Here is a 13,449-nt window from a genome sequence, read left to right as displayed (position 1 = left end):
TTTTGAATGTCATGTCCACCTCTTTACACCTTCATTGAACCACTCAAGGGAACCTTTTGATAATTCATCGATAATCACTTGAAAATCAAGAGAATTCAGACATATACGCAAAAGAAATGCCAGGTGATTCCACTGTTTGTCAATAAGTTCACACAGATTCTTAGCAGTTTCTAACACTGTTCAAGTTCACAGGCTACCCAGGAGTTCAAAGAAGTGCGAGGGCTACTCGAGAGATCCCAAGGGGTTTTTTGATAGCAAAGCAGCAAACAGAGCAGAGCAAAGATCAAAACAGAGAGCAGAAGTCAGAGAGGCTGTAAACCGGTGAACACAAACATGGAGATGCACCAACACAGATTCTAAGCAGTTTCAAAAACAGTACAAGTCTGTACGCTATCCCACGTGTTTATACGGGTTTTCAAATTCCTCCGAGGGCTTCTCGACATATCCTACGAGGTCTTTTGAGAGTAGAACAGAGCGCAAAGCAGGGCGAGAGTCCGGCAGAGCAAAGAGCAAAGAGAAGAGAGCAGAGAGCAAAGACCGGATAACAGAGAGCAGAGAGCAAAGACAAGAGAGCGGAAAGCAAAGAACAGACAGCAGAGACAAGAAAGCAGATCAGTGAGTAGAGAGCAGAGAGAAGATAGTAGAGAATAGAGAGCAGAGAGCAGAGAAGCTTTTCAAATATTTCAAACAATTTGAAGAACAATTTGAGAACATTCCAAGGAATTATTGGGACACAAGTGTAACCAGGCGTATTTTTCATGCAGTATATGCCCTGAAGATCAATACACATACAGATACGTAAAAAATGCCAACTTATGGCACTGTTTCTCAAAAAATGTGAACAGATTCTAAGCAGTTTACGCTGCTTCCCAAGTGCTCATATGGGTTTCGTAATAGTCCGAGGGCTACTCGAGTGATCCTACGAGTTCTTTTGAGAGCAGAGAGCACAGAGCAGAGATCAAAGAGCAGAGAGCAGAGATCAGAGAGCAGAGAGTAGCGAGCAGAGAGCAAAGAGCAAAGAATAGAGAGCAGAAAGCAGAGATCAAAGAGTAGAGAGCAGAGAGTAGAGAGCAGAGAGCAAAAAGCAAAGAACAGAGAGCAGAAAGCAGAGATCAGAGAGTAGAGAGCAGAGACCAGAGAGAAGAGTGCAGAGAACAGAGAGGCTGTGAGTCAGTGAACACAAAAATGGGGATGCACAAAAAATTCAAAAAAGTTTAAGGTATGAGCGGTTCCACGCGAAATCGTCCATAAAATGCTGAAATCTGACATGTACCATTCCGATTTGGATGAAACTGCGCAGATGTATTAAGTATATGAGACGATATATATGGTCCCGGCAAACTTCGTCTTGCCATCAAGTAGGCTGTTGAAAAATGCCATGCAAGTCCCGTGTAGAAAATGACAGATTCGTTTTCTCCCGTTTTCTCACTATCCCGATGACTTTCACAAACTTTTTCTTCGCACAAACACGTCGGAGCTCTGAACGAATTCAACAGTGAAAGAATCATGTAAGTTCAATCACCCGTTCTCAAGCCATTTCGTGACATACGAACACCATTCCATTTTTATTTATATAGATAATTGGGGATCGTTTAGAATCGAGAGTAACTTCTGATAAGGGCGTATGTATTTTTGGCACCACCATTTGAAAAAAATTGTACCTCGGAAACCGTTTGTTATAGAGAAATAGTGTCTGAGGAGGGATGGTAGACAATCAAATAGGCTTTGTAAACAAAATATACACTAAAAAAAAAATATTTTCATGAAGAAATCGAAATTAAACTTTAAAACACAAATTGCAAAAAATAGGTATCTTCGATTTTTTTCATTTTTTTTCTGTAAAATTTCAATGTAAAACCAGATGTTTTAAGCACAGTTTCAACATGGTGCAATCTAAAATAAAAAAGTTTTTCTAAGAGCAACTTTTGGTGCATTTCTGAAAATTCAATTTCTGGCCGTAGAAAAGACGTTTTGATGCTGTAATATGATTCTTCATCCAAAAACAATTCAAAATGCTGATAACAATGATCTTCCTAAAACTAGCCGTTTTCTAGATTAGGATTCAATTATATTAATATCATAAAACTTAAGAAAATACGCCCGTTTCATAAGTTACTCAAGATGCTCCACCAACAATGTTACGTTTGTCTCTTTCCACATTGATATCCCATGTTTTAAGGCCAGTTTCAACATGGTGCAATCTAAAATAAAAAAAAATTCTAAGGGCAACTTTTGATGTATTTCTGAAAATTCAATTTCTGGTTATAGAAAAGGCGTTTTGATGCTGCAATATGATTTTTTATCCAAAAACAATTCAAAATTCTAATATCAATGATCTTCCTATTAGTTACCGCTTCAATATATTTGGGATTGAATTATATTAATAGCATAAAACTTAAGAAAATACGCCCGTTTCTTATATTATTCCAGATGCTCCATCAACAATGTGGTTTTACATTGAAATTTTACAGAAAAAATTTGAAAAAAATATCGAAGATACCTATTTTTGCAATTTGTGTTTTAAGGTTTAATTTCGATTTTTTCATGAAAATAAAAGTATTTTTTGTTCAGTGTATATTTTTTTTTACAAAGCCTATTTGATTGTCTACCATCCCTTCTCAGACACTTTTTCTCTATAACAAACGGTTTCCGAGGTACATTTTTTTTAAAATGGTGATGCCAAAAATACTTACGCCCTTATCAGAAGTTACTCTTGATTTTAAATGGTCTCTCCACCAGTGGAAAAAAACTTATTCTATTATATCGAAACTATGTGCAAAATTCCATTTGAATCCAAGGTAGTCGAGTTTCATCGTTTACCGATTTGGCGTGGAACCGCTCGTATACAAGTGTAACCAGGGGTATTTTCAAGTTAATATGACTTCCCATGGTTCTGAGTGTGGAAAAGTTTCAAAAAGCTTCCAAAGGCTTACAAGGGCAAGATAGATTTACAAGCATTTTCGACGTTTTTCAGCAATTTTCAGAATTTCAGGGGAATTCAGAAGAGCAGAGCAGAATCAGAGCAGAAGCAAAGCAGAAGCAGAGCAGAAGCAGAGCAGAAGCAGAGCAGAAGCAGAGCAGAAGCAGAGCAGAAGCAGAGCAGAAGCAGAGCAGAAGCAGAGCAGAAGCAGAGCAGAAGCAGAGCAGAAGCAGAGCAGAAGCAGAGCAGAAGCAGAGCAGAAGCAGAGCAGAAGCAGAGCAGAAGCAGAGCAGAAGCAGAGCAGAAGCAGAGCAGAAGCAGAGCAGAAGCAGAGCAGAAGCAGAGCAGAAGCAGAGCAGAAGCAGAGCAGAAGCAGAGCAGAAGCAGAGCAGAAGCAGAGCAGAAGCAGAGCAGAAGCAGAGCAGAAAGCAGAGCAGAAGCAGAGCAGAAGCAAGCAGGCAGAAGCAGAGCAGAAGCAGGCAGAAGCAGAGCAGAAGCAGAGCAGAAGCAGAGCAGAAGCAGAGCAGAGCAGAAGCAGAGCAGAAGCAGAGCAGAAGCAGAGCAGAAGCAGAGCAGAAGCAGAGCAGAAGCAGAGCAGAAGCAGAGCAGAAGCAGAGCAGAAGCAGAGCAGAAGCAGAGCAGAAGCAGAGCAGAAGCAGAGCAGAAGCAGAGCAGAAGCAGAGCAGAAGCAGAGCAGAAGCAGAGCAGAAGCAGAGCAGAAGCAGAGCAGAAGCAGAGCAGAAGCAGAGCAGAAGCAGAGCAGAAGCAGAGCAGAAGCAGAGCAGAAGCAGAGCAGAAGCAGAGCAGAAGCAGAGCAGAAGCAGAGCAGAAGCAGAGCAGAAGCAGAGCAGAAGCAGAGCAGAAGCAGAGCAGAAGCAGAGCAGAAGCAGAGCAGAAGCAGAGCAGAAGCAGAGCAGAAGCAGAGCAGAAGCAGAGCAGAAGCAGAGCAGAAGCAGAGCAGAAGCAGAGCAGAAGCAGAGCAGAAGCAGAGCAGAAGCAGAGCAGAAGCAGAGCAGAAGCAGAGCAGAAGCAGAGCAGAAGCAGAGCAGAAGCAGAGCAGAAGCAGAGCAGAAGCAGAGCAGAAGCAGAGCAGAAGCAGAGCAGAAGCAGAGCAGAAGCAGAGCAGAAGCAGAGCAGAAGCAGAGCAGAAGCAGAGCAGAAGCAGAGCAGAAGCAGAGCAGAAGCAGAGCAGAAGCAGAGCAGAAGCAGAGCAGAAGCAGAGCAGAAGCAGAGCAGAAGCAGAGCAGAAGCAGAGCAGAAGCAGAGCAGAAGCAGAGCAGAAGCAGAGCAGAAGCAGAGCAGAAGCAGAGCAGAAGCAGAGCAGAAGCAGAGCAGAAGCAGAGCAGAAGCAGAGCAGAAGCAGAGCAGAAGCAGAGCAGAAGCAGAGCAGAAGCAGAGCAGAAGCAGAGCAGAAGCAGAGCAGAAGCAGAGCAGAAGCAGAGCAGAAGCAGAGCAGAAGCAGAGCAGAAGCAGAGCAGAAGCAGAGCAGAAGCAGAGCAGAAGCAGAGCAGAAGCAGAGCAGAAGCAGAGCAGAAGCAGAGCAGAAGCAGAGCAGAAGCAGAGCAGAAGCAGAGCAGAGCAGAGCAGAGCAGAGCAGAGCAGAGCAGAGATCGAAGTTGAGAAGAGCAGAGATCGAAGTAAAGCAGATCAGAGATCGAAGTAGAACAGAGCAGAGATCAAAGTACAGCAGAGCAGAGATCAAAGTAGAGAACAAAGATCGAAGTTGAGATCAGAGATCAAAGAAGAGATCGGAATGTAGGGAGAAGACTATAGAGCAGAGTAGAGAGCATAGCTAAGAGCAAAGCAGAGCAGAGCCGATAAATGTTTGAAATTTTCTTACATGTCGTATTCTACTGATTGTCATCCTCCACAGAACAAAACATCAACAATGTTGCATCGCAACTGAGTTCGTTGAAAATTTATTCATTGTTCCGCGAATAGCCGGGTTTTCATCGCTGAAAGTATTGCACTTACCACGGATTAAATATCAAATTAAGCCTTCTTTTCCACTCCTCAAAAACAACCCGTTGCAGATTGTCCTCGAACCGGCATTGTCATTTTAATATTCACGCGCATTAATTCAACGACAGACAAACCGGACATCCGCACTTCGGACGAACCCACTCGCAATGGCAATTAATCATTATCTCTTTTTTTTCTCTCGCGCGAGTTCAAAAATACTTGCATCATACGTGCTTCCGCCCATTGGAGTTTATCATAATGGGCGCCATTTGCTATAGATCGGAATGGGGAATTCCCGTGAGTGGAGTTTCTTTTCTTTGTTTCCATTTGCAACCGCCTGTTGAGAAACATTATTTCCAATTATAAACTCGGGGCAGTTCGGGTTTCAGCTTCATCCAAATCAGGTGGAAAGCTTGAATGGTTATTGTTATGGCACTTTTCTTTTGTTTCCGATTATTTCGGTGCGATTTTGACAAACAAAGTTTTTTCTTGATAAACTTGACTAGGAAAGCTTCGGAGTAAGGACTGTGATGAGCTAAATTTGAAAAATTCAAAGCTCTGTTTCTTTTTGAATGTATTTATTTTCATCCTTCAAATATATATGGAGCAGGTAGTGGAGTTGCTATCTTCATTCGTAAATCATCATTGGCGTGAAAAAAATCAATTTTTTTCCTCATTTGAAACCAAAATTTTTGAAGTTTTGAGCAATTTTTTTTTGTTGAAACACGGAGTGGTTTACACACTTTCATAGATGCCAATTTGCCTTTTCTATACACTGGGCAGCATGTAACTTGCTTCAAAATGGTTTGAGAAATATTACTCGCAATAAGTCAAATTTTTTGTCATAGGTGACTTTAATGCAAAACATCGCGCATGGAATAATGCACAAAACATTTCCAACGGCAGAATTTTATTTTATGAGCGCTCTTTAGGATATTTCTCAAAAGGTGAAAGCATGGTTAGTTGTGAAGGGATGTTAACTTATAACAGAAATAAATTTAAACCCTGAATTCGTTTTATTTCCATGTTCATGCTTTACGTCTCCATCGTTCTTAGAAATGCAACGTGTGAATCCCTTTAATGCAGTACTCACAATCTTATTTGTACAAATGGGGTGGAACATTCTCTGCCATTTCTAACATATAACTATTCTCTTCAAACTAACACGCCCAGCAGTAGTAAGATAAAACACAAGAAACAGGCCATTAAGTGGAATCATTCCCAAAAATTTATAGGTATTAAAAGAAACTGGAAAGCTCTCACCACTCAGACTAATTTACGATTCGCTCTAAGTGCATTGGATTTACTATTAGGGAAAACCCTTATCAGTTTTTATGAATTGCATTTTCAGTCCCTTTTTCCTTCGAATGCTTCGAACACAAAATTTACATCGACACGGCGCCTCGAGCTTATCGCTAGTTTTTTTTTTTTTTTTGAATTTTTATGGTTGAGCTCTTCTATTCAATATGCAGACAACAGTAACTGTATGCAAATCTTTCTATGTTACGATGCGAAATTTATGAATGTTTGCCCGAGGGCCAATTCTTGCATAGAAAACTACATTCCCATATTACCCAATCCATTGGATATTTTTCATATCGCTTTTTTTTTGCGAATATCCATAGCGAACAAAAAAAATGGTTGCCACTGGTTAGCGAGTGTGCTACAATCACTTCATCCTTCTCGAATTTCGTCGCATCGATTCTGCACAACGACAGAAAAAAACGACATGCATCCAGGAGACGAAAAAAATCCCCAATGCACTTTCCAAATCACTTCGTTTTCATGCATAGCTGAACACCGATCATCCAATTATTAACGTGTCCCCAACTTCGAAACCGCGTGGCCTACTACTACGAAGGGAGATTTGCGGCGCACGGTGCTCTATTTGCCGTTGTTCCAAGTCAAGTCAAGTTTTTTTCGATGATAACGGTAAATGAAGCACCTTGTGACGGTGATGATGATGCAAGATGCAAATGCATCGCAGCACTCCTGTCGGAAATTCTAAGTTTTGGTCACCGTCGCTACCGAGCGCCGTATTGGGAGAAAATCAGTGAAGACTTGATTGCTCCGGCTAGGTTTTGTGCGACTCTTATCACGCCTCCGCAAACTTGCGTTAGTTCACGTTGGTTTGGTAAATTATTCCAAATTTCCGGGTTGCCACTTGCTTGCAAGACCAACAAACGGTTCTAATGTGCTTGACTGCATATCTCATTCTCAGTCACATTCAGAGAGCTAAAGCACTTGATCTCCAAACTCAAACAGGTGCGTACGTGTCTGGAATCTGGATTGTCACTAACGAGGATGGCGGCTTTCGGAGTGGCTTCTCCGTCGCTATCCAAGTAAGCCATGTGGAGAAAACTTTTCGACAATCGCAAAAGTGAATGCAAACAGAGCTAATTAGCTTCCGCTTTCAGCGAATGTGTGGAAAAGTGTCATCAACTTCAAACTTATAGGTTTACTCGGCTTCGCAAGTAAACGTTTATAGTGCCGAAACTGTGTTTATAGAGGAAAAACTTTTCATGACTCTCGTTTACACTAATCAACAGTCATTAGAGTCTGAAGAATGCTTAAGACAGTGTAAGAGATGTGTTCATCTTATCAACAACACCCACACATTGAAGAACAACTTAATCAAAATATTACGATATCTAATCTGTCAACATATTGTGCATTCATAAGAGAATTGAACTATCATCAACAAAAGTTCGCCGAAATTCAGCGTCGACATTCTACCGAAGTGCTACGCCGACAAAGGCATTCCTTATGCGTCAGCGAAGCATTAAATTAGAATGCCGACGCCGAACTTCACCGAAGTATTGACTGACGAACTTCTAATTATCACTCCAATTGTCAATGGTTGTATGACATTTGCCAGATAACCATTTGCCAGAAAGTCGTTTGCCAGAATTTATTTGCCAGAATGGATCATTTGCCAGAAAACCATTTGCCAGAATGGACCATTCCCCAGAAAGACCATTTCCCAGAAAAAAAAAATACTTCATTACTTCATAGCAATATGTACTTAGGCATGTTAAATCCTTCGATTTATTATGATTTTCAGCATACGATATATGTGGAAATTATTGTTATATATGTTGTCTTATATAAAAAAAACTGCTTTTATAGGATTGATACCTGCAAAACGATAAGCACATAAAAATGGTCAATTGGCAATAAAAGTTCTCAGATAATAACTGTGGAAGTGCTCGTAAGAACACTTAGCTGAGAAGTAGGCTCTGTCCCAGTTGAGAAGTAAAGTCCGATAAGAAGTTGAAGGTATAAAAGACTTCCGAAGCTTTCATAGTTTCTAAGAAATAACTATTTATTAATGTTATTATGATCATCTTCCAGACTATTTTATTGAAGCTATTATAGGCAACTGTATTTTAAACATTTTTTGTCATAATGATTTTCTCTTCTTTAAATGTTATGTTGTTCTTCAAGGCTAACAAATACAAGGACTTATATGATTCATAGGAGATTCACCCTTCTTTATATCATTGACTGGTCTTCATATTTGTACTGAAAAGGTGTTTTGCTACCTGCAGCTAACAGAAGCAATGGAAGTTATATAAACAATATTATGTCTTCTCAATTTTCAATAATTAGAGTAATTAGAAAAAATCAAAAAAATACTGGTAACAATAGAATGTCTGCCAAGAAGATTGAGGTGAAAATAAAAAATGTAAAAATCTGAAATTAGAGAGTCACTGACAGTCCCAAAAAAAATAAGCTGTATTGAAAGTTAGTAAATCATGGAATGTTAACCATAACGTTTATCTAATTTGTAATCTTCAATTGCTCAAGTGATTCCTAAAACATAAATCTTTATAACTTTCCGTATAGCAAGTGACTGAATATGAAATGAAAAATTCTGTGTGTTTCTGAATATCTGATAACAGACATACTGAAGATTGAAGAGTTTATCGGTAGCCTACCGCAAATTGTGTAATTTGTTTTGAAAACAAAAAAACACGTTGTTCTTATTTTAACGTTTAACTTTTTATTTCAATGACTGAATAATGTACATAAATGTATGGCCGAAAGAACGTTGGGCTGAGTCATTAGATTTATACTGTTAAAATAATTATTGGCGCTAAACTTGTCATACTTCGAACATAATTTTCCCTTTTTGCAATAAAAGGCTATTCTTTTTAGTTGTTTTGTGATATTTCGTAAAGATACACTTTTCAACAATATCTATTCTACTAAACTAATTCATGCCAAACCTCTCAGCTCTTCTTCCTCAGGTCAGCTATATAACAAAACAGGTAATCTTATGTCAGTTCTGCCACAAACCTGTCACGTTGTGAAAATTGCATAAAATTGTATGCGAAGGCTTGCAATAAAATTGATTAAATTACATGGATCGATCAATCGCGTTGTTTTAGATTTGTAATAACACTACAAATATATGATTATTAGGCTGATACAAATATTAATTTTCTTCTATGTCCGAGACCCTTTGGAAGGTACGAGGGGGGGGGGGATAAAAATCAATAAAAAACAAAAAATTGAAAATAAAAAATGTTATTTGTTCGAATTTTTATTTTTAACAATAGTTGTTAAACTTTTTTCAGTCGTCCTCTGGATCATTATTTTACCTGTTTCTTACTTTAAAAATTTAAAAAACCTAACAGATATAAAAAAATGATGAATCTTTTCTTTTCTCTCCTTCAAAATTTTCGAGTTTTTGAAGGGGGGGGGGGGGTTGACATAAAAGAAAATTAATATTTGCGTCAGCCTTATTTGGCGCAACATTCACCACGCGATTGGTGTACTGTAGAAGTGAAGCTAAATTTCAATTCATTTTTTGCTGTATCAGTGCAGTGCTTAAAGTCCAATCCTCTTGATGAAATAATCTGAATGTTTGCTATACAATGTTTCATGATCTAAGTACAAATAATATGAATAAATTCAATATACCAAAATAGCAAGTATCGAAAAATTAAGTAGCCTTAAATTTTCTATGAATTTGTCGATCAACAGATATCAAGGTTGAAAATAAATTACAAAAAAATAATTCTGGGGAATGGTTTTCTGGCAAATGGTCCATTCTCTGGAATGGCTTTCTGGCGAATGATACATTCTGGCAAATGGTTTTCTGGCAAAAATCATTCTGGCGAATTGATTCTCGCAAATGGTTTTCTGGCAAATGTCATACAATCTTGTCAATATCTATCTGGTAGAACGTATACGTAGGAACCTCATTTTACAAACTACGGCTTTCTTATGAGTAAGGTATGTGATTAACTACTTGGAAACCACTTTATTTTGAATGTTTTTAAAAATAACTCGCATAACTTTTCAACAAAAAACCTATCTTATATTGAAAGGCTCTCTTTCTCTTCAATAAATAACTGAGCTACTTTGAGCTCTTCTGCTGCGTTTTTTTGTATAAAATGCTAGCCATAGCATTGGCTTTCGATCTACAGTGTATAACTTCCCAAAAGCTCTCATTGTTACATAAGTCCTTTTGAAAAGTTACGCGAGATATGCTCTCTTCTCCTCTTTGTTCTATGCCTTGCTTTGCTCCTGTATGGCATTGCGATGATTTACTCTGCTCTCAACTCTTTGCTTTCTGAAATCTTATCTCTGTTCTCTGCATTTGAACTCCTCTCTCTGAACTGTGCTCTCTGATTTCTGGTCTCAGCTTATTGCTCTCTGTTCCTTATTATATGGCCTGTGCTTTTTGTATGAATCTCACGTAACTTTTCGAAAGGACCTATATAACAATGAGAGATTCTCTCCTTCCTTGCAATATGGGCAGTTTCTATATAAACTGACGGCCAAGCATGTGTTTGTCTTTTGATGTCACATTAATGAGTTTTGTGGTAAAAAAAATCTGTTTTCTTTTCAAGACAAACTTTTGAATAGGGCCTCAAATGTAATTTGTCAGTAATGATGCATATATGCCACTTGTGCGGTTAGTGCTTGGAAAACCACTAAAATGAGAAACTTCCTAAGGTCTATACCAAAAACCTCCTTTGAAGGTTTCATCGAGAATCTTCAACAGATCTTGCAAAGAACGATTTCTTTAAGAATAAATCTTAAAAATTATTACCAAAAGATGGTGAGGTAATTAGCTTTATTAGCTTCAAAAAATAAACCCTTTCAAACTATTCAAAGCATTCTGCTTGAAGTTTTGCAAAAAATTCTCTTGCTGATGCTTCAGGTGCACGACCAAAACTTTTCATGAAATACTCCAATAGATCATTAAAGAGTAAATCATCAGTTATTTCTCAAGATGTTTTTTTAATATTTTATATTAAAACTATGTACGGCGAATTCTATCATGAACTTAACCAATAATTCTTGAATAATATAAGCAGAATGAATAACAAGCAGAAAATTTTTAAAAATCTGTCCGAGAATATGTCCATTATTTTTAATAGGAGTTTCTACAGACATTCTTCTAAGATTTTTATTTTTTTAATTTGAAACTTTTTACTATTCTTTTGCAAAACATACGCTGTTTTTTAATTGATATCCAGAGGATTTTTCTAGGGTTTTAAAAAAAAATCCTCCAATACTTTTTTCAACAATCTCTAAAGCATTAATTTTAATTTAGAAATGATTTTTCTATGTTATCTAAGATATTTAGAAAACCACTACAATAAAGCTCAACATAATTTTCACGACGTTCATTTGACAACAAATCCCGAAATCGTCAATCAGAACCAAGATTTTTTTTTTCTATTCTGGTCGAGGAATTAAAAAAAAAACATTTCTTCTAGGACCATTTTCAAACGTGTTCCTTAGATTAGTCAAGAAATTTCTTTAGGAACGCTTTCATGAACTTATCTGAGACGATTGTTTAAAATAGTTCAAGACATTACTCTAGATATTCCTCCAAAGATTCGTCCAAGATTTCACGTAAAGTTTCTGCATGTATTACTCTAAACGTTTTCGAAAAATTCTAGATTGTTTGTAAGGATTCCTCGAAGATTAGTAAACTTTTTGAATACGTATCCATTTTTTCTTTCTGGATTATCTAGGAGTTATTCAATGATTTCTTCTGAGGAATTGTTCGAGTAATCCTTACAAATAATTCTGGAGAAATATTCTAGAGATTGGTAATATTATTGACCATTTAGAAAAGTTTTCTTTATTATTCCAAAGAAAAAAATGGAGAATTTTTGTAACAACTTCTTAAGGAATTTCATTAAACATTTGAAAGAAATTCATGAAAAATAGAAGTAGCCATTAGACATCTCCTCGAATAAAAATAAGGGATAAACATAAAATGAATGCAAATACAAATATTCAAAGAAAAAATATCAGATAGGATTGAAATCTTGAAAAGCTAAACAAAATCCTGTGGTAATTGTTAAAGAATTGAAATAACATTGCGCTAGAAAAACTAGAATTTGTTAAAAGAATGGTTTGAAGAATTCTTGGAGGTAGTGCTTTGTGAAGCCCAAGCAGGACAGTTCGGTTTTGCGTCGTCCGATTGATTTTGCTGACGGATTCGCGCGTGTTTTCGTTGCCAGAGAATTTTTTTTTTCGCTGTTTTGGAGCGTCTTGCTGGGTACGTATTTGGGAAGGCCCAAGCAAGACGGTTTGTTTTCGGGACGCCAAGAAGTTTTGCCGTCAGTGTCAGTTTTGTGTTCAGTCGAGAATAGATTACCAACTGGTGAGTTCGTTTCATGTTTATGATAACACATTTTTTTAAACTTTTATGTAATATTAAAACAAACCTTTTTCACTATAAGTGTCGGCATTATGCTTTTTTCTTATACAATTTCTATATACATATATTTTTCTCTTTTTGACATTATTAAAAATTATCTTTTGAATTGTTCGACATTGTGAATGTTGACGTATTTTCTGAAACTTCTACCATATCGAGACAAAATGCACAGTAATACTCATATGTAATTTTCAAACAAACTATGTATGGTTCGTCACTACAAGTGTCGGCATTATTCCTGTTTCATATAAGTTAAAATATATACATGCAATGTTCAGTTTTCGTCATTAATAAAAACGTCTTTTGAATTGTTCGACATTATAGATGTTGACGTATTTTTTCCAAAAACTTCTCGAGACAAAAATACAAAACTAGCTTTAAATACAAGTCGACTTCCTTCGGAAGGGAAGTAAAGCCGTTGGTCCCGAGATGAACTAGCCCAGGGCTAAAAATTTCGTTAATAAAGTCAAACCTACCAAACAAGTCGTATATTTCCCCCTTGTCCATGGATCACATCACCGACCAGAGGTGACTCCCAGATCTTTTCCTCCCTCACTAATAAACACCCTTTCCGTGGTGATTGTGGAGATGCAGAGGTATTCTCGGTCTCTAGAAGCAACAATCATTACACCCTACCATTCCTTCCCCATCCCAACTGACTGTAAGGACTTGGCCGGCGCCGTTATTGATCAATAATATTAGATCTGCTAAAATTGCACTTCGAGAGTAAGCGGAAACTCCAATCTCTTATTCATTTGGATCGTAGTGCAATTCTTACCAGTTCCGATCAATCACGGAGTAGCAACCATTGACATTTACAGTCAGTCTATGCTATGCTATGCTAGAATGGTTTGGAGAATTCTTGGAATAG

This window comes from Aedes aegypti, chromosome 1, assembly GCF_002204515.2.
Source record: "Aedes aegypti strain LVP_AGWG chromosome 1, AaegL5.0 Primary Assembly, whole genome shotgun sequence".
Taxonomy (NCBI): Eukaryota; Metazoa; Arthropoda; class Insecta; order Diptera; family Culicidae; genus Aedes; species Aedes aegypti.
This window is presented reverse-complemented; position numbering follows the sequence as displayed.